The sequence below is a fragment of the Pinus tabuliformis genome, chromosome 9 (assembly GCF_031772625.1).
Source record: "Pinus tabuliformis cultivar Carrire ecotype Pingquan chromosome 9, CPIR1, whole genome shotgun sequence".
Taxonomy (NCBI): domain Eukaryota; kingdom Viridiplantae; phylum Streptophyta; class Pinopsida; order Pinales; family Pinaceae; genus Pinus; species Pinus tabuliformis.
This window is the reverse complement of record NC_142307.1, coordinates 2,022,998,263-2,023,017,783: the sequence shown is the minus strand read 5'-3', so window position 1 is coordinate 2,023,017,783 and position 19,521 is coordinate 2,022,998,263.

Genomic DNA, 19,521 nt, shown 5'->3' with positions numbered 1-19,521 from the left:
AAGGCGGTAATAGTGATATATATATATATATATGAGTGTGTCAAAAAATACATCGTCCTCGATCATAGGTTGAAAAACACCTTATGATCGGCAAAAATGATAAGTACAAAAAACAAAAATGTCACATGTGCCCACAATAGGCGATCATCCTATCACTGGTGATGATCTCTATAAGAAACCACTGCACGGGCCACCTTGCAAAGGAACCTCCTAAAAGGTCCCGGGACCCCAATCACATAGCGCTGAAGTCGACGAGGAATGTCATCTATAGTGGTGTCAGGAATATCTCTTGTCAAGCACTCGAGATGACCCTCAAACTCGGCCAAAACCTCTGCTGATTCGTCCTGTGGGGCTGGCGCGGGTGCAACTGGTTGCTTCCTCTCGTAAGGCCGGAGAGTGGCTGGTCGCTGTGGACCCACATTTGCATTTGAAATTTTTTACTATCAATTTTGAGACGATGGAAAAATAACAAAAAATTAAAATAGAAAAATGTTGAAAAGGATTTTACTTGACTCATCCCACTGCTCTCCTGGTGGAAGAACCATGTCTGGGTCACCACGAAAATCTATCCCAGAGTAAGGGAAGTCCTGAATAGAAAAGACCTGGTTTTCCAGCCGTTGAAAATACTCAGGTTTGAATCGAGCAACCTCTGTCCTCTCGTCCAGGTGACGGGCCATAACTGCGACCCATCGCATTAGTTTGGGTTCTCGAGGAAGCCCAGCTCCAACAGTAAGGTGCTGTGGGATCAGCATAGGAACCCTCTCCAGGCCAAAACTCACGACCAAAGCCCCATAACCAAAGGTCTTTAGTCGTCCGTTCTTGGCCCTGGTCAGTTGGCCTTTCACATTGGCCAACACGGCATCGCACCAGTTGAAGATGGTGCCTCGAAAGCAATCAACTGCCATACGCATCTGGGATCCGGTGGCAATATGTAATGCAGCAGCTCCGCAAAGTCTGGTGACAGTGAACGCAATCACCATGAGCTCAGGACAGGATATGGTCTTTATGTCTATCCCTTTGTCTCTAGCCTGGCTATTGCAGTACTCTAGCCTGAGGCTATCGACAGACTGGCCACCTACCCTAGCCCCAAACAGAGTCAATTCTTCGCCTCTCTTAGGCAAACTAGTCAAAAAATATATGTCCTCTAGCTCGATTTCGAGCTGGTGGCCGCCAATGAAAAAGCACTGGTCCTGTACGCTCCATCTGTCAACCATCCACTGTAAGAAATCCACCTGAGCCCTCATTCCAGGAATGGACCAGAATTTGTACAAGCCGCATGCCCTCAAAGCATCAAGTGAGGGCTGATGATTCCATGCGGCAGCATCCACGTCTTCATGCTCTCGTTCACGCCAATCTAGCATGATGTACTCTCTGCATCAAGTATAAGGATAAATTAAATTGCTAGAAATTGTTTTGTTTGGTCCATTTTTGAAAATTTTTGGGTTAAAAACCCTTGCGACGGGACCGCACACTCCGAGTTAGACACAGTGCGTGGGACCGCACTTTTTCTACATGGAAGGTGCGGACCCTGAGCTTTTTCCCAATGGAGAAAAAGTCGGGGTCCGCAGGCTAGAAGTGGTAAACCTGCGGGCCCCCGCGCGTGGGTTTTATGCCTAAAAACCCTCCCAAAAAATGAAATAAATGACTAAAACAAAAAATCAAACGGTTAAAAATGAAGAGTAGGATGATGTGGATTACCTGGAGAAGATGACGTTCGATTCCGATGGTTGGATTTTCCGCAATCTTCACAGGAAGTTTTATGAGCAAAAGCACTATTTTCTCACCCAAACTCAAACGGTAAAAATGAATTGACAAAGGCCCTTTTTATAAGTTTTTTGAGTAAATAAATTGCAAATTTGCTTATGTTTCACTTTGAAAAGGTATTTTTTGCAACATTTTTATCTATTTCAAACAGGTATGAGTAATGTTTGTGTTTTTGTGCAGAATAAAGGATTACTCAGGCGAAATCTATCATTTTCGACGAAAAAAAACATTTAGAGTCACCTTTAAGCTCTTTTCTGACTCCTGAAACATGAAAATATTGCCGAGTGTTTCTTTTAAACTTGTTAAAATGGAATTAAAGGACGGTCCACTTATAGCTCTTTTTCGACCGTAAAAACATGAAAAGATTGTCGGATTTTTTTCGTTTCAAATTCGATATCAGTTATAAAACGACGTGTCGTTGATCACTTTTTTACTTTTCTAGATCAAGGGCACTAATGACGAAAAGTACTCCTTGGTCATAAAAGATCAAGCGGTTCTCTCAAGTATTATTTTATACTTTTTCAGGCTTGGGAGACACAAATTTACGAAAAAGGTCAACCTTGGAGTCTTCTTAAGTTTTTCAGACTCTCTAAAATTGAAAAACGCCGAGTTTATCCTATACTGGACTCATTAAAATTTCACAGTAAAGGACCTGTTCAATTACAAACGGGAACGAACCACTCCTTCTTAGGGTTCGAATTTAAACTAAGTTGGACTCATCCGAAGGATGAGCTTATAATCAAGCAAATGTTATCCTCCTCAAGCTTGTAAAAAATAAAGAGGTACTTGCCAGAAATGGTGGGGGAAAAGAGAGAAAAATGAATCTGTTTGTCATACTTTGTAACCACTCTTGAACACGACACTTTCATTCACCTGGGTTGGGAAATCCTTTGCCTAATAGTTGATCAAACCACATTGAAAGTCTTCAGCTGGTTTCTGGGTATTAACTTTGGGTCAATTGTCACCAAACCATCTGTCGTGTCATTATGTGTTCAAGAGGTCATTGCCAATAAGCCATTCATCTGCAAAATATCTGTCATCCATCTTGACCATCCCTGAGTCAGTCCTTGCAACTAAATTTCTTCAACTTGATCTATGATTTTGTGTTGTGGGCTTGCCTACGACGGATCGCTTTCTATCGACATCAGCTCATTATCTAGAAAGATGATCTAGAAATCGTCAGCACCTTGAGATCTGCATGCCTCAATGGCAGGTTTCTCGCCTTTGCCGACAGTTTACATCATTGACTTTCGATCAAAGGATTCCATGACATGTTCGACATCAACACATTTATTCGCATCTCATGGATTGTACTGGGTACTTTGAGAGCCATTGACATCACTGGTGGTTTCTCTCACACTTGTTAACAGTTTACATCATTGACTGGTAATCAAGTGGTTTCTACCATGTTCAACATCAACACATTCATTCGCATGGATAGAATCGTACTGTTCCGAGAAGTAAAAATGAAGACCCTGGATCTAGTTCCCACAATCCAGGCTACGATGAATTTTGTATTCATTATATAATGGATGATTCATAAACAGATGGCTGCATCCATACTGTGTCCACATGAGTCTATACTTGTGATGTATTACAAGATCATTCCTGTATCAGAGCAGTAGTTAGTTTTTCTAGTCAGTTTTGATCTGAGTATGGGAATGCCTACCTCAGCAATGATATGATCTCATATATATATCTTGCATTGAATGTTTTTACAGGTTCCAACCGGGCTCTCCACAAGATGATCCTCGAAATGATAAAGTACTTCACTCTTCCTAAATGATCAATGAAATCCTCATCTACTATAGACTTCGCACTTTAGGGGGCAATCTGTTACACAAAAATATCGTCACCATGATTATTTGCAGTCAGTATGGGTCTATCATCACTTGTACTATCCTCCTAAGCAAGTCTCAGACCTCAGCTCTTCAAGTCAAGCTTTGGAAATGAGAGAAAGACATTAAAAATCAATGTAACTCTGGTTCTGCACTTTCTCTCACTGTCACCTGCGGTCCCGCACCTTCTGTGTACAAAACCTGCGGACCTGCCCGCTCTGTCCCTAACAGTGTAGGTGTGGACCCCTGTGAAAGTCAAAAGGCACAAGTTTTATCTTAAAAAACTCACTTTGAGTTAATTCTAGAGGTTTCTAGAAGGAATTTTGACGTGGATTGTTCGCTCTGAGGTGGTTCATGCATCCCAAAAGAGAAGGATCTAATCCCATGATGAGAGGAGCTATCCCTTTGAAGGAGAGCTTTATCCCTTTGAAGGAGGACCTAGTAACCTCCCTCCATTGGACTATAAATACAGGCATTGGGCTGGTTGCTAGGGGGGTTAGAAGCTGAACATTTTTAAGGGTAAACGCTGGTGAAATCAAGACTTCCTAGTTGAGCTTAAGAGAAGAGATCACATACCTTTTTGGCTTCATTGGGGAGTGAGTGAAACTTGTCAAAGTAGAGGAGACTTCTTGCTGGACCCTAGGAGGAGCTTGTACAGCGTCAAGGCATAGGTTGTAAAGTTCTTCTTCTTTTGAATTAATACACTCAAACTCATTTTTCTCGACAAGTATCTCATGTTATTTGTTTCATGGACTCCTTGACTTTCATGTTAAATATGTTTTATGCAATTAGCTTTTCAGGCGCTATTTAATTTGTTTGCCTTGTTTGTGTTTGCAGATTCGCGACAAAGGAGCTCATTTGGATCGAAGGAGTGAGGGCATCCACAAGCTTGCATTGGACCTAAGGTAGGTCCTAAAAACACTTGTTTTCCATTGTTTATTAAAGCATATTTAGAGAAAGATAGTGTCTGGTTGGTTTGCTTGTCATTAGGTCTTCTTTAGATTCTAGGAAGGTCTATCTTGTCCGCAAGATCAACTTATTCCGTGTGACAGCTGGCCCCCAGATCCCCGCAAGGGGGACGAGTCCCCCGGGCACCTCGTCATGTGGATGGGTGTATAATCTTCCTGGGGTATACATCCAGTTGAAACCTTTGAATATAGAAGATAATCAGGCTCCACACCCAACAATCTCCCACTTAGAGACTGATTATAGCAACTCCACTGCTGCTTCATTTGCTGGAAAATGAATCCACTTTGGACCTGGCTATTTCTCATCTTCTTCATCATACTTGAAGACCAATTGAAATTGAGCAGATTCTCAGTTTCTCCCTGGTTACAACTTTTGTTAACATATCTGTAGGATTCTGGCTAGTGTGTATCATTTCCAACTTCAACTATCCATCTTCCAATGCTGACCGTATGAAATGGTACTTGAGCTGTATATGTTTAGTCTTGGAATGAAATGCAGAGTCCTTTGCAAGATGTATGGCACTCTGGCTGTCACTATATAACCTGCCCAACTCCTGCTTCTTGCCTAATTCATCTAGAAACCTTTGTAACCAAATCATTTATTTACTAGCCTCTGTAGCAACAACATACTCTGCTTCTATTGTTGGAAGTGCAAAAACACTTTGGATTTTTGAAACCTAGCTGACAGCTATTCCACCTATAGTAAACACATATCATGTTGTGCTCCTCCTATTATCTCTATCACCTACCATATCTGCATCAATATATCCCTGTAGAGCAATGTTTGAACCACCAAAGCATAATGCTTGATTTGTGGTACTTCTCAAATACCTGAGAATCCACTTCACTACCATCCAATGTTCTTTTCCTAGATTGTTCATGTACTTGCTTACAACTCCCACTGCATGTGCAATATCAGGCCTTGTGTAGACCATTGCATACATTAAGCTTCCAACTGCTGATACATATGGAAATTTAGACATATGAGCCATTTCTTCCTAAGTCTTGGGACATGCCTCCTTACTTAATTTGAAATGGCTAGCCAAAGGTATACTAACTGGTTTTGCATTCTGCATATTAAACCTTTTCAACACCTTTTCTATGTACTCACTTTGAGACAATGTTAATTTGCGATTCTTCTTGTCTCTAGTTATTCTCATACCAAGGATTTTTTTTGCAGCACCCACATCCTTCATTGCAAATGAGTTTGCCAATTTTCTTTTGAGCACATTTATTTCCTACATGTTAGAACCTGCAACAAGCATATCATCTACATACAATAACAATATAATATAGCTGCCATCATTTTTCCTTTTGAGATAAACACAATGATCAGAGTGACATCTAGTATAACCTTGTTCAGACATAAACTTGTCAAATTTTAGATACCACTGTCTTGGAGCATATTTTAAGCCATACAAGCTCTTATTCAACCTACACACTAGTTTCTCCTTCCCTTTTACCTCATATCCTTGTGGCTGTTGCATATATATCTCTTCCTCCAAATCCCCATGGAGAAAGGCTGTCTTTACATCTAACTGCTCAAGATGAAAATCTTCAACTGCTACTAGACTTAAAATTGTTCTAATTGAAGTCATTTTAACAAAAGGAGAAAATATTTCATCAAAATCAATACCTTTCCTCTATGCAAATCCCTTCACTACAAGTCTAGCTTTTTACCTCTGTTTTCGTCCATCTTCTTCCTTCAGCCTGTAAACCCATTTATTCTGCAATGTTGTTTTACCTGTAGGCAACCCGACTAAGTCCCAAGTCTGGTTATGTGCTAAGGAGTCCATCTCTTCTTTCATGGCTTGCTCCCACTTCTTCCTGGTTTCTACCTGCACTGCTTCTTCATAACATTTTGGTTCACCAGAATCAGTCACCAATACATAATGTAATGAAGGAGAGTATCATTCAATGGGTCTACTTATCCTAGTAGATCTTCTAACACCACTTTTAGGTGTTTGAAGTGCTTTTTGCTATTGTGGTTGTTGACCATTATGATTTTCAGGCACCATCACTTTTCTTGTGATATCGCCAAGCACTATGTATTCTCTGTTTTCTTTTCCCGCAACTGATTCTTATAGAAGACCTTTTCATTGAATATTACATCTATGCTCCTAATGATTTTATGATTTTCATAATCATATAAGCGATAACCAAAATCATTAACAACATATCCAATAAAGGTACATTTCTTTGATTTTACCTCAAGATTTTTTCTATTTTCTTTGTTAATGTGGACAAAAGCTTCACAACCAAAAGTCTTTAAAAAAGAGTACTTTACCTTTTTACCTGTCCATGCCTCCTATGGAATACCACCAGCCAAGGAACTTGAAGCCCCTCTATTTATTAGATAAACAGTAGTATCTACAGCATTTGCCCAAAATTGTAAAGGCAATCCTGCATGCAATCTCATGCACCTTACACGCTCCATGATTGTCCTGTTCATCCTTTTTGACACACCATTTTCTTGTGGTGTTCCTAGAACTGTCTTCTCTCTGCGAATTCCATTCTCTGAACAATACCTATCAAACTCTTTGCTGCAATATTCACCTCCATTATCTGATCTGACACACTTCAACCTTTTCCCTGTCTCATTTTCAACCAAAGCTTTCCATTTCAAGAAAGTATCAAATACATCAGATTTATTTCCAACACAATAAATCCAGGTTTTTCTAGTTGCATCATCAATTAAAGTAACATAATAATGAGAGCCACCAAGAGAGGATACCTGAGCAGGTCCCCATACATCTGTATGCACAAGCTCTAATTTTTCGCTCTTCTTTTCTTTCCCAACTCTAAGGAATCTGACTCTCTTTTGTTTTCCATAAACACAATTCTCACAGAATTTTAAATCAACATGCTTCAAACCTGGCAATAGATTTCTTGAGTGAAGAATCTGCATCCCCTTCTCACTCATGTGCCTGAGCCTATGATGCCACAATGCCGTATCTTCTCCTGTAGAGGTTAAAGCATTAACATAATTAGAAATACCATTGCATAAATACAATGTACCAACCTTTTCTCCTTTCGCTATTACCAGGGATCCTTTAGTGACCTTCCAGGTTTTATCTGTGAAGGTAGTTACGAAACCTTCACCTAACAACTGCCTTGTTGAAATTAATTTTTTCTTCATATCTGGAACATGCCTTACCTTCTTCAATAGCCACTGACTTCCATTTTGTTGTTTTATGAAAACTGTACCCATTCCAACGATTTTATAGGGTTTATCATCACCCAATCAAACTTGTCCAAAATCTCCTTGAACATAATCATGAAAATGTTTCTTATCAGGTGTGGCATGGAATGAGGCCCCTGAATCTACCACCCAGGCATCAATAATATTTTCTAATGAAAGAATCAAAGCATCTTGCAACACATCACCTGTTACATTCGCTTCATGATTAGTTTCTTGCTGCACTTCTCCTTGTTTTCCCTTCCGAGACTTGCAGTCTTTCTTCAGGTGTCGTTTCTTCCCACATTTCTAGCACACTATTCCCGATCTGGACTTGGATCTACCTTTTCTTGACTTATTCCGATATCCTGGGCTCTTTCCTCTTTCCATTTTTCTTCCCATAGTCTTTGCAGTCAAAGCATTACCTGATGTCTCACCGGAGCTTTTCTGTCACATTTCCTCGCTAAGGAGTGCACCGACAACATCATCAAACTTTAAAGTACTAGATCCAGAGATAGAGTTACTAATGGCCATAACTAAACCATTCCAACTTTCTGGCAATAAGCACAGAAATAACAGAGCCCTAACTTCATCATCAAAATTTACCCCTATAGAACTTAACTGACTTGTAATTGTATTAAAATCATTTAAATGATCTGCAACAGATCCACCTTCTGACATCTTCATATTAAATAAATGCTTCATAATAAATACCTTATTTGAGGCTGAGGGTTTTTCATATAGTTTGGCCAATGCCGACATTAAACCTTGTGTTGTCGTTTCCTATGAAATATTAAATGATACCAATGCCACTAGGCACAGCCGTATTGTTCCAAGTGCCTTTATGTCCAGAATATCCCATTCTGTTTTTGTCATACTCATCGACTTCTTTGTCTTTCCGCTCAATGGTAGGTACAAATCTCTCTGATATAGATAATCTTCCATCTGAATCTTCCACAGTTGGTAGTTTTGGCCATTAAAGTTTTTGACCCTAAACCTACCATCTTCTGCCATTGCTCCCACTCGAACCAGGAACCATTCTCTCCTGCGATTTTATTAGCCAAATAGACCTTCGTCTCTGATACTAGTTGTTAGAAAATTATATATTACAGAGCAATGGAACACATTAAATATTGTAGAAATATTAACATAGAAAATGCATAAAACAAGAGAGACACAGATATACATGGTTCACCCAGTTTGGGCTACATCACAGAGAAACAACCAGTCCTTCCTTTTATATTATCTAGCAAACTGAAGAAATACAACCTACAACAGATCCGCTATAACACCCTCTTCGCTCTCAATCTTCTCTCTCTTCCTCACTCAGAATACAGATGTACATAGATGCAATACAATTCCCTCATATATAGTGAGGGGTTGTCTTCTAGGGAAAAAAACCCTAAACTAAACATAACTTTTACCATTAGATCATCCACCTAATGAATGGCCCAGATTGACTAGAAATTAATAGACTTTTACAAGGCAATTTTACATCTATTTTTATCTTCGGGGGTGCTGTCCCCGAACCCCCGCTGGGGGACCGCTGGCCCCCGGAACCCCTAGCCGAGGGGGATTAGCTCCCCTAGACCCCTGCGAGGGGCACGAGTCCCTCCCCTGAACAACGCGTAGTGCATAAGGTGGAAAAAGGTAAGAAGAGGACTTCTTGGGAGATGAGATTGACTGCCTAGATTGGAGAATTTGAAATGTACCAAGTGATCCTCGATTTGGGATCTGATGATTTTTTTTTTGCCAAAACAAACCTAGCAAAGAATGGGAAAACCATAGCTACATTGGTCTTCGATCCATCTACAAATGGGGAATCAACAAAAGATTATTCCTATGGGGCACGTACATGGAATAACTATGGATATTGAAGGGGAACATGCCATTTCTGATTTTGAAGTGATCGAAATAGTGGACGATAGTAATCCATACCCGGCACTACTTGGCATTGATTACAAATTTGATATGAACGCATTCATCAACCTCAAGAAGCGCAACATGAAATTTGAAAAGAATGAACTAAGGGTTATTGTTCCATTGGATTCGACCGAAGGTGCACGATATGTTTAGCTAGAATGAGATTATTATGAGGATGATATTGAGAAAATCTATAAGCTTAGTGTGTAGGATGAGGACTGGATCAACCCTAGGGCAGATGTGTTAATTACTTGGGAGAAGGATAGCTCTTGCAACTCAGATTTTGATGAGGAGCTAGAGCATTAGCATAACAGATTGGATGAGGTATCAATGTTGCGATGCAACAGGATTACTAAGTCACTTTGATGTATATCCATGGAGGTACACAACTTACCGTATTATGATAGTTTAGAGGATGTCAATTTATCTTTGGATAAATTTGAAAGGGATATCCCAGAGGAACATCGATTCCAAGCATTAGACATCATGTTGAGAGCCACACCTACCATATGGTGGGGCACACATAAGAACAACTTTGAAGATTGGAATGAATATCAATGGATGATGATGTTGCGGTTTGGGTACACCAATACCTGCATTACAGAGAAATATACAGGAAAGGATGATCCACGCGAGCATCTAGATCGATGGAAAAAAGCATGGGGAGAAGAACCACAACCAGAATGGGTTCACATATTCTGCCACACTTTGGATACTATTCCAATTAATTGGTATCTAGAATTAGAGTTGCAACATGAAACCACAGAGTGGGATGTTCAGAAGGAAAGTTTTCTGTTAACTTTCAGTTTTGAGGATGGATTTGAGTGTATTGATGAAGCATTATAGGAGATCAATGCTACAATATTCAGAATTCTTGAAGAAAATTTAATGTGGGTACAAATAGATTGGAGTACGTAGCTGCGCCATGCTTTGGAATGCTACAATGTGATGACAAAGGATGGTGAGGAAGATCCTAGGAACATCAGTATTCTTGAGTCAGAAGGACAACATGAAGTCATGGGGCCTAAGGCGGAACTCCCTGACATCTAAAATACCTTAAAAACTAAGCAAGTGAACATTGGGTCAGGAGTTGTTGGGATAGGGTCCCCTAGGGTCAATTTTGGGGCAAAAACCCAAGTTTTGTGTTAAAAAACCCAAGTTATATTGTAAAAAGTGTAAAGTCTCTGCAAGTTGTGGTCACGGAGTGCGTAGATACTAATGTTTCATAAAGGGTTTTAACCTTATTTTATGTAAGTTGTGTCAGCTTTAGTAGATATACCCATGGTCCACGGACCATGGGATTGTATAAAATGAGAGTCTTAGAGAGTCTAAGAGAGGATAACTAAGGATGAAGATGAATGGAATGGGTCATTAAGAGTAAGAATGAAGAAGTCTTAGAGTAGAAGAGAGGCTCTACCATTGTGTGTGCAAAGGCCTATAGTAGAGTCCGCAGGTGAGTCCGCGTACCCCTGTAGATGGGTGCGTAGGGAAGTCTTGAGTTTGTAAGAAGAATAGAAGAATTAATAAAGAGATTATTCCAGCAATTCCTGTGTTTTGTCTATTATTTCTATTATGAATGAATGCGCTATTATGTTATGATGAATGACAGGTCTATGAATTAATACTGTATTTATGCGCAATTTTACATGGTTTACATTGTCATATGAACACAAGTAATAATAATTGTTTACATGAATAATATCTTGTTGCATGTTAATGTTATCAAACACTTAAGCCAATCTGGGTAAATACAGAACTAAGGGTAATTACAGAGGCGTGTAAGTGGTTGATTCACCTGTTTAGGGTCTGCGAAAGACAATCGTAGACCTTCATGAAGGTCTGGAGGTTGGTTAAAGAAAGTTATATTGATAAGCCTTAGAGGCCTATTGATTTGTGCGAAGGCAAGTTTAGGGCACAAAATAACATTACACTAATCTCTGGCTGTGGAAACTTGGTTCCAGCATCCCCCATACTTCTTCGGGTGAGACTTCAGTCCACACTCCCCGGTTTGATGCCGAAAGGGCCAGTAATGTAGGGATTTGTTTAGCAAACTTAACTTTGAACCTGGGTTAGGACCCACTAAGCCAACAAATGGTTATGTTGCCGGGACCGAGATCTTCATAAAGAGATGTGTGATTTCAAATCACTGGAATCCAACAAAGAAAGAAATTGAGGAGTTGTTGGATAGAAAGATCCACAAATTTTAGGCACAAGAAAACAAGAATCCATGATTGACAAAAGAAAAGTGGTTGGATAGGTATCTTTACACAGAGCTACACAAAATTTTCTTTTGTTCCTTCCCAATCATGCTATACGAGTGGATCACTAAATTGGCAAACAACCAGGGAAGGTGGAGGTTCGATGGTTCAATAGTGTGGACCTCAAAGTTAGTGCAGAGCTTGGAGGCCTCTGAAGATAATATCGTGCGCATTGTCGATCACTGGCTTGACCATGTCATAGGAGGATTTGTGATAGAGTTCGCAGTTGATACCTTGGTTAGCTATAACAAAGCAGAGTGACGCTTCTTCTAGGGACCGCGAGGTAAGTATTTAAGATATTTGAATACTTGGATTAAAATTATCTTGTGTGAAAATCACGTTATGAGATTACCTTGATGTTTGGAGCTATATGAAGTAGAAAGTTATGTAGGGATACAGGGAGAACATGCCCTGAATATAGCCTATTGATTGAGCCTCCTCTAAGCAACGATGAAGGAGAAACACAGGCTTCACCGTAGAGCATTGTCCAATTAATAAGGAAAGGGTTCCCACGAATAACGCATCTACCCACACCACCTCCATCTTCACCTCTGCATCATATACCTTCACCCACACCGCCACCATTCAATATGGTGAATGCAGTGAAGTTTCCCATTTCTAGGGCTTGGGAAATGAGGACCCGAACCAGTTTTGGTTTGTTGTAAAGGTCGTATGAACAACCTAGAATATTATAGATGATCAGATGAAGAGAGCAACATTGGTTTCTACTTTACAGGATCGCGCGCTAACATGGTACATTAAGTACTGCACCGATATCCCTGTTAGCGCTTGGAATTCACCTAGGCTGAGATAGACAAACTCTCAAGGCTACATCAAACCATTTCACCTCGTAGCTAGCCCTACGAGGTATGAGAAGGTTCTCTCGGGTCAGATTTGATAGATCTTATAATATAATAAGCTGACCAATTAGGATCAAAGATATTAGGCTAGTAAATTGATAAGGGGGGTTGATTTAAAGATTTTTTGGGTTTTTGGTGGCAATTTGGAGGGAGTGCAATTTAGGGTGTGGGGATTGAGCTCAGTTTTTGCAGGTGGGTCTTTGGGGCAAGGTAGGAGTCTATGCTGATGCCTTTAACTGAAAGAGATGATCAGGGAAGAAAGAAGAGAGGCTAAAGAGGGCAAACAATGAATTCGAATCCTCTCTAGACAGTGGAAAACATAAATTTTAAACAAAATTGGAAGCTGAGCATGGCATGCATGAATTCAAGCTTTATCACTTCTTTTGTTTAAATAGCAGCAAGAGATTAAGAAATGGAACACATAAACACACTTACAATAACAGTAGGAGACACACCATCAACATAATAATCCACAAGAATCCACAATGAAGTCTGCAAAACCCTGGCCTTCCTTTTCCTCAAATTGCAGAAAATACAAGTCAAAAATACAATAGCACTTCTCCCTCTAGAGTCCAACCATCAAAATGAGAAAGAGAAGGCATAATATAGAAGGTCAAACCTCTTTCCCCACCTCTAGGGGTCGAGCTCAGCTTCCTAGGAGCTGTTACAACTAATTCTAAATCAGTCACTAGATAATAGGCCAGCACAACAACTTGCCTCTAAAAGTTAGGAAGCCTATCCATGCATTAAATATTAACTATTTACATCAAAGAAGCTTCTAGAAGAGTAAAGAAAGATAAATCCTATCAAAGTACCATGAAAATATTACATTCATCCATCATCTACAAGTAAAAATGGTCAACCATAGTCAAAACAGTGTTTTTTGACCGAAAATGGCAAATTCTGGCAATTCTGGAAGTTTTGGTCGCGCCCCTGGAAGTTCTGGTCGCGCCCCTTTGCAGCTACTTTTGAGTGGGTTCCACTGATCCACATCAGGTGCAAGATGGCTCATTGGAAAGCTTGGTCTGTCTACTTTCCATCCCAAGTGGAATTTCTGAATTTGGTGTTGATTTGACCCCTCAAAAACCATTTCTCCCAAGGTCACTTTCTGCAACTCAAAAAGTGGGCAGAAAGTCATTTTTTAGGTGTATTTTGAGCTTTTGGAGGCTCAAAACTCAAAATTAGGCTGCCCCCAAGTACTGGTAATTTTTCTTTTTGCATGCCCTTTCCAAAAATGCCAATTTTGCAAAATTCCGAGCAGCCCTTCAAAATGGTCTCACCCGGGGTGAGACCAAACCGTGGGCAAAACCTGTAATTTTACCAAAAATTTGCAAAATGCTCCAAAATTCTCAAAATTTTCAGATTTTGATGCTAGATCAAGGCTGATCAGTACCATGATGAGTGAGGGATGCCTCAGCCAAGATGCAGAGTGGATTTGTCCTTTTCTTCTTCTTCCGGGCCTCTGACAGCTCTCTTTGGAGAATTTTCATTCTCGCCTTGCAAACATGTAATCTTGCCCAGTAGTGTGTCTTCATGTTCCGGAGCAGCTCTTTATCACGGTTTGCCTTGTCTAACAGTCCCTCCAAGCGCCAATTTGCTCGGATGAGCAATAACTCTCTATCCTTGGGCAGTGGGTCCCCAGGCCTCCTGCGGTTGATGACTCGGTCGAATCGAATCCTCCATAACTCATCCAACTCCTTCTCAGTCTCCAGCTGTTTGGTCCGCTGCTCTAAATAAGTGATAGTCCACTGAGCCATCTCAAGCTTCCGCTGCAACACAAGGTTCTCTTCCTTGAGCTCATAGAAATCTGAAGAGGAAGGAGAATGAGCATCACGACCAGTGAAATCATCATGTGCCTCGCCAACTGCCTCATCCTCAACCATGGGCTGCTTGCCCTCTCGTACTACCTGTGCCGATGAAGAAAGCGAGGCCCCTTCCACCTGGTGTGGAGATAACACTCGCTGCTCTGATGATGAAGACGAGACCCCTTCCACTGGCTGTAGAGAAAGTACTCGTCGGGCTGCTGCAAATAAGGTCCTGTGACCTCTCTGATATGTGACCCGAGGAGAAGAAGCCATGTGTCTCGGGATGCTGGTCTCGGGCTGATGTGATGGCCCTCCCTCCTCATGAACTGCCTCAGGCCCTGAATGTGGCTGTGTGAAAACATCTCGGGAGATGAAATCCGCCCAAGGGATGCCCTGCTGGCTCAGCTGATGGGAAACTACTAGCTGAATAAGACCATGATGGCATAGGCTCCGGAGCTGCTGTACTGGAGTCTGTCTTCGAAAGGTAGTGGCTATCCTCTGAATGTCGTGAAATAAGTATGCCGAGATGTTCATCATCCTCACTCTGGTGAAGTGCATCATCATGCGGATATGACAAGAAAATACTCGTGAGAATCTCCCCTCGCATGTGAAGTAGTGCATAATGAGTCTCATGGTGTCTATATACTCTACTCGGAGGAACTTGATAGGAAAGTTCCTTGTCAAGTGATGCACATAGGCAGGCCTAACATATGGCTCATAGTATACTAGGTCCACCCACTTGCGCTTTGGCCATACCTCACCCACATTGGGTATCCCGGTAGCATCTGTGATAGCCTCTGGAGAAAACACAAAATTCACCCCTGCAAGGGTGACCTGCCTGTCATGGAGATGGAGGACAAACAACCGGGCCAAGTCTCTGTGATGCTGGATGTGTGACAGCCTCTCACAAAACTGAAAACAAGCCATATGCTGAAAGCAAGATACTGCCAATGGGCAAGCCTGCAACTCTGTCAGTGATGTAGGCTCTTCCCTCTTGTGGTGACCACCCTTGCCTCCCCTACGAGGCCTCTGCTATGTATGAATCTCAGAAGATGATGATCGGTCATCACCTTGCTCATTAGTCTCAGTGGTTGACATGGTGTTATTGAGCAAGGTGGAAAAAACAAGTCAAATTGACCGCTGCCCTGCCTGCAAAATGCTGTGAAGTATGCTGTTTTCAAGGGGAAACATCATGAGGGATATGTTAGGGGAGGGAATTTACATATAGGAAAGGGAAAAATATATATAAGCAGGGAATTTTGAAGGAAAACATCACATAATGCTAAACATGTCATTCCATCTCTCACCATTTGCAAATTAAAATTTTATTAGGGAAAACTTGTGTTTTGAACACCAAGGGAAAGGACAATGAAAATCTCCATGATGGAGGGAAGGATGTCATGAGCATAGGGGAATAGGGCAGCATCAGTTATAAACCTTTAACAGGCTGCTCTCCTTAAATTTTGCCTTTGCATGTCATCTAAGAGCATACTCTGTTTTTTCATAATCTTTGGAATGGCCATTCAATGCTTTTGGGAAACAGTGATTTTGTATGTTTGATCACCAAGGGAGGGAAGGGTTACTGTGATAGGTTTGCAATGGAAATAGAGTATGATGTCTTGTGAGTTAGGGAGATGAGGGGATATAGAGAAATAGGTTTAAGGAGACAATAAAACCCATTCACCAAAATCTGCCAAACAATTTTCATAACAACAGTCTTTCCATGGTGCTGGCAGTTTCATTTTTGCATTTGTCATTGGGAATTAGGATTTCACTGTATGTTTTGATATTGGGGATGGAAATTCAATTGCATAGGGAGTTTTGCATGAAGGGAAATGCAATTTGAATTAGGTTTTCATATGGGGAATAGATAGGGAAAAACAGAGTTTTATGGATAGAGAGATGATACCATGCTAATGAGAAACCCTAACACATCAAAACTGTTTCCTTTGACAATTATGCAGCTGTATTTTTAATGAATTTTTGTCATGACCTTATTGAGCTTTGAAGCCTTTGACATATACCAAGATGACCCTTTTCCTTTGTTTTTTTCTGAGGCTATGCAAAATGGCAAATTTCACTGTTTTTACAATTCTTTGAGTGCATGCCTTGTCATCACTGTTTTATTTGTTTTTTACAATGTTTCTTTTCATTCACTGCTGTACATTTACATAGGCATTTTGCTGTGTTACTAGTGCTTTAGGGTTTGATCATTATACATGGGGAAAAGGTAGGGTTTATAGGGTTTGAAAGGACTAGGGTTAGGGTTTGATAGGATTAAGGGGCAGGTTTGGTATGACTAATTTGCAAATGAGATTAACAAATATAACATGTTAACATATGTAATTTAATTTTGGGAAAATGAATGGAGGGATATAAGGAAAAAAATTGCCTTGAAAAACAAACAAACTGTCATACATATGCATGCAAAACATCAAGTCATTTTAACCTATTTTCTATGGATTTCCTTGCATAAAATCATGACCATAACCTTCCTTTCCAATCCTAACCCATCATCAAACATGTGAATGAGGCATACCTGAACAGTTGGAGAAAATTCGAGGGTGAATTTGGCGTTTGAATAAATTTTACAGCAAACTGATTTTTTGGTCGCGCAAGCTCCCAGTTTGGTCTCACCCCTCCGTTTGGTCGCGCCTGTGTAATTTAACACAGCGCGTTGGCCTTTTTTTGGTCGCGCTCCTCCAAAAGACTGAAACTTCTGCAATTTGCCCAATTTCGCCCTCTAATCGCCTTTTGCTTGTAATTTCTTGCTCCAAATGCACAATGAAGACATTGTCTTTAACACTATTTTAGAGTCTTTTTGTCCTGAAATAAGCTCTTTGGATGCGTTTGACTTCGTTCTTCTTGCAGGTTGACCGCCTGATGGACTGTAGCGAAGGAACCAGGGTTGTTGCCGGCACTTTTACAAATTTTTGAAAATTTCTTTGTTTTTTCAAATTCCACATGACCTTGGAATTAAAAACAGTGTTTTTAAATCCAAGGCATAAAATGAGTTGTAGCTGAAGAAGATGACAATGAAACATATGTACAAAACTCCTTCCGGCTTGCTGGGCACTTACTGACCATGACTCATGACCTTGAAATGATTTTGACTCATAACCCTAGACCTAAGACCATGGGACTTCAAAACAAGAATAAAAACAAGCATGACTCAATTACATTGTTGTATGACCTGATCCAACAAAGCCAAGAAGGGAACAAAGACCAGCTCCTCCATTCAGTGTTATGGCATGCCTAGCGGGATGCAAAACTGACACTGATGAGACACCTATAAATGCATATGCAAAGAGTTATTGATCACTGATGGAGGGCTCAAGACCGACACTAACAATCCCGATGGTTGCATTGGCAGACATTCAGACTGTGCTGAATAAGGAATTCAATAGGCCCAAGTTTGAAGTTCAATCAATCATTAGATTTAAGGAAATCATGATGAGCCCTAGCGAAACACCCAGGGAGATGGATCAAATATTGAAATGCCAGATCCGTGAAGCTAACATGAATCTTACGGATGGACATCAACATGAATGGTTAGTAGCTTCGCTCTTGCCTCAATTAAGGGTTGCTTTATCACAGCAAAATATTGGGACCCAGGTGGAAGCCCTGGAAATTGTGATGAGACTACATGAAACATTGATTCCAGACATTGCTTTAGGAGTTTAGTAGATTCACATGGAGTTGTAGAATCTTTGCCTAGAGTTCCAAAGTCTGAAGAAGGATAGAGTGGCTCGGCCAGAGGTGCACGAAGAAGTTTGGTGTTTGAAATGTAAGAGTCAGGGGCATGATAAATATCATTGCCCTGTCTTCATGAATTATGTTGCAGGAGGAGGGTCGATGCCTCTAAGGCCGAAAGCTCAAGCAGGGCCAGGTACGGGGCCCGTGCTATGGTGCGCTATCTATTAGGTAGCTGGAAAACATGTGACAAACAATTTTCCCTTGCTACAAAAATTTGTGCAGACACCGCAACAAATCTTCTACAACTTCTGCAAATTGGTGGGTCATGATGAGTGTAACTATCATAGCTATGAGGTGATGATGGAAAGAACGCATGCGTATTGGATGCAGACAAAAACTTGACCTCTAGATCAAGGCATTGGGGGAGTGCGAGGAGGATATCAGGGGCACGGATGAGGCTGAGGTGGTGGAGGACCTGTGAGAGGTCGGGGACAAGATATTTGCTACAATTGTAGAGTTCCAGGACACTACGCATGAGAATGTACAAACCCGGCACATCTGTCGTTTGGGTACTGTACTTAGTTTGACCACTTGACACAAGATTTACCTGTATTAATAGCTAAGATGTGTGAAAAGGGGACGCAACCTCAACAGCCTGCCCAGAACCTGCAGATGATGAGGGAGGAAACCCATGAAGAGGATCCTAACATGAATATTGTGCTACGAAGTGGAATGACGTCTGGAAAAGATAAGGGAAAGCAGCTTGAAGAGAGTAAATGGGTCCACAAGGCCCCAGAAATAGAAGTTGGGTTTGATTTGGAGCGCATGAAAGAGACCTTCATGGAAGCAAAGAAAATCTTCGTTGAGGCTTCTACCTCAGGAAGTTAAGATAAGTAGTCTGAAGAAATAGACCCCTCCATGCTTACGACCTTTATGGAGACCTGTATAAAGTTGATACACGATAGCAAGGCCGTGAAGGGATTACAAGAGTTGATACATAAATGTGTCGGTAAAGAAAATGTTGTTGAAGGACCTCATGTAGTTATGAAAATTGGTAAGCATAAGGCAAGAATAGGGCGTGAGATGAGACTCATTGTGCAAATAGGGGAATATGAAATGGATCACGTTATTCTAGATTTGGGGTTGGATGCGAATGTATTGCCTAAATAGATGTGGGAAAGAATGGGGAGACCTGCGCAACAATGGTCTCCGATTCAATTGCAGATGGTGT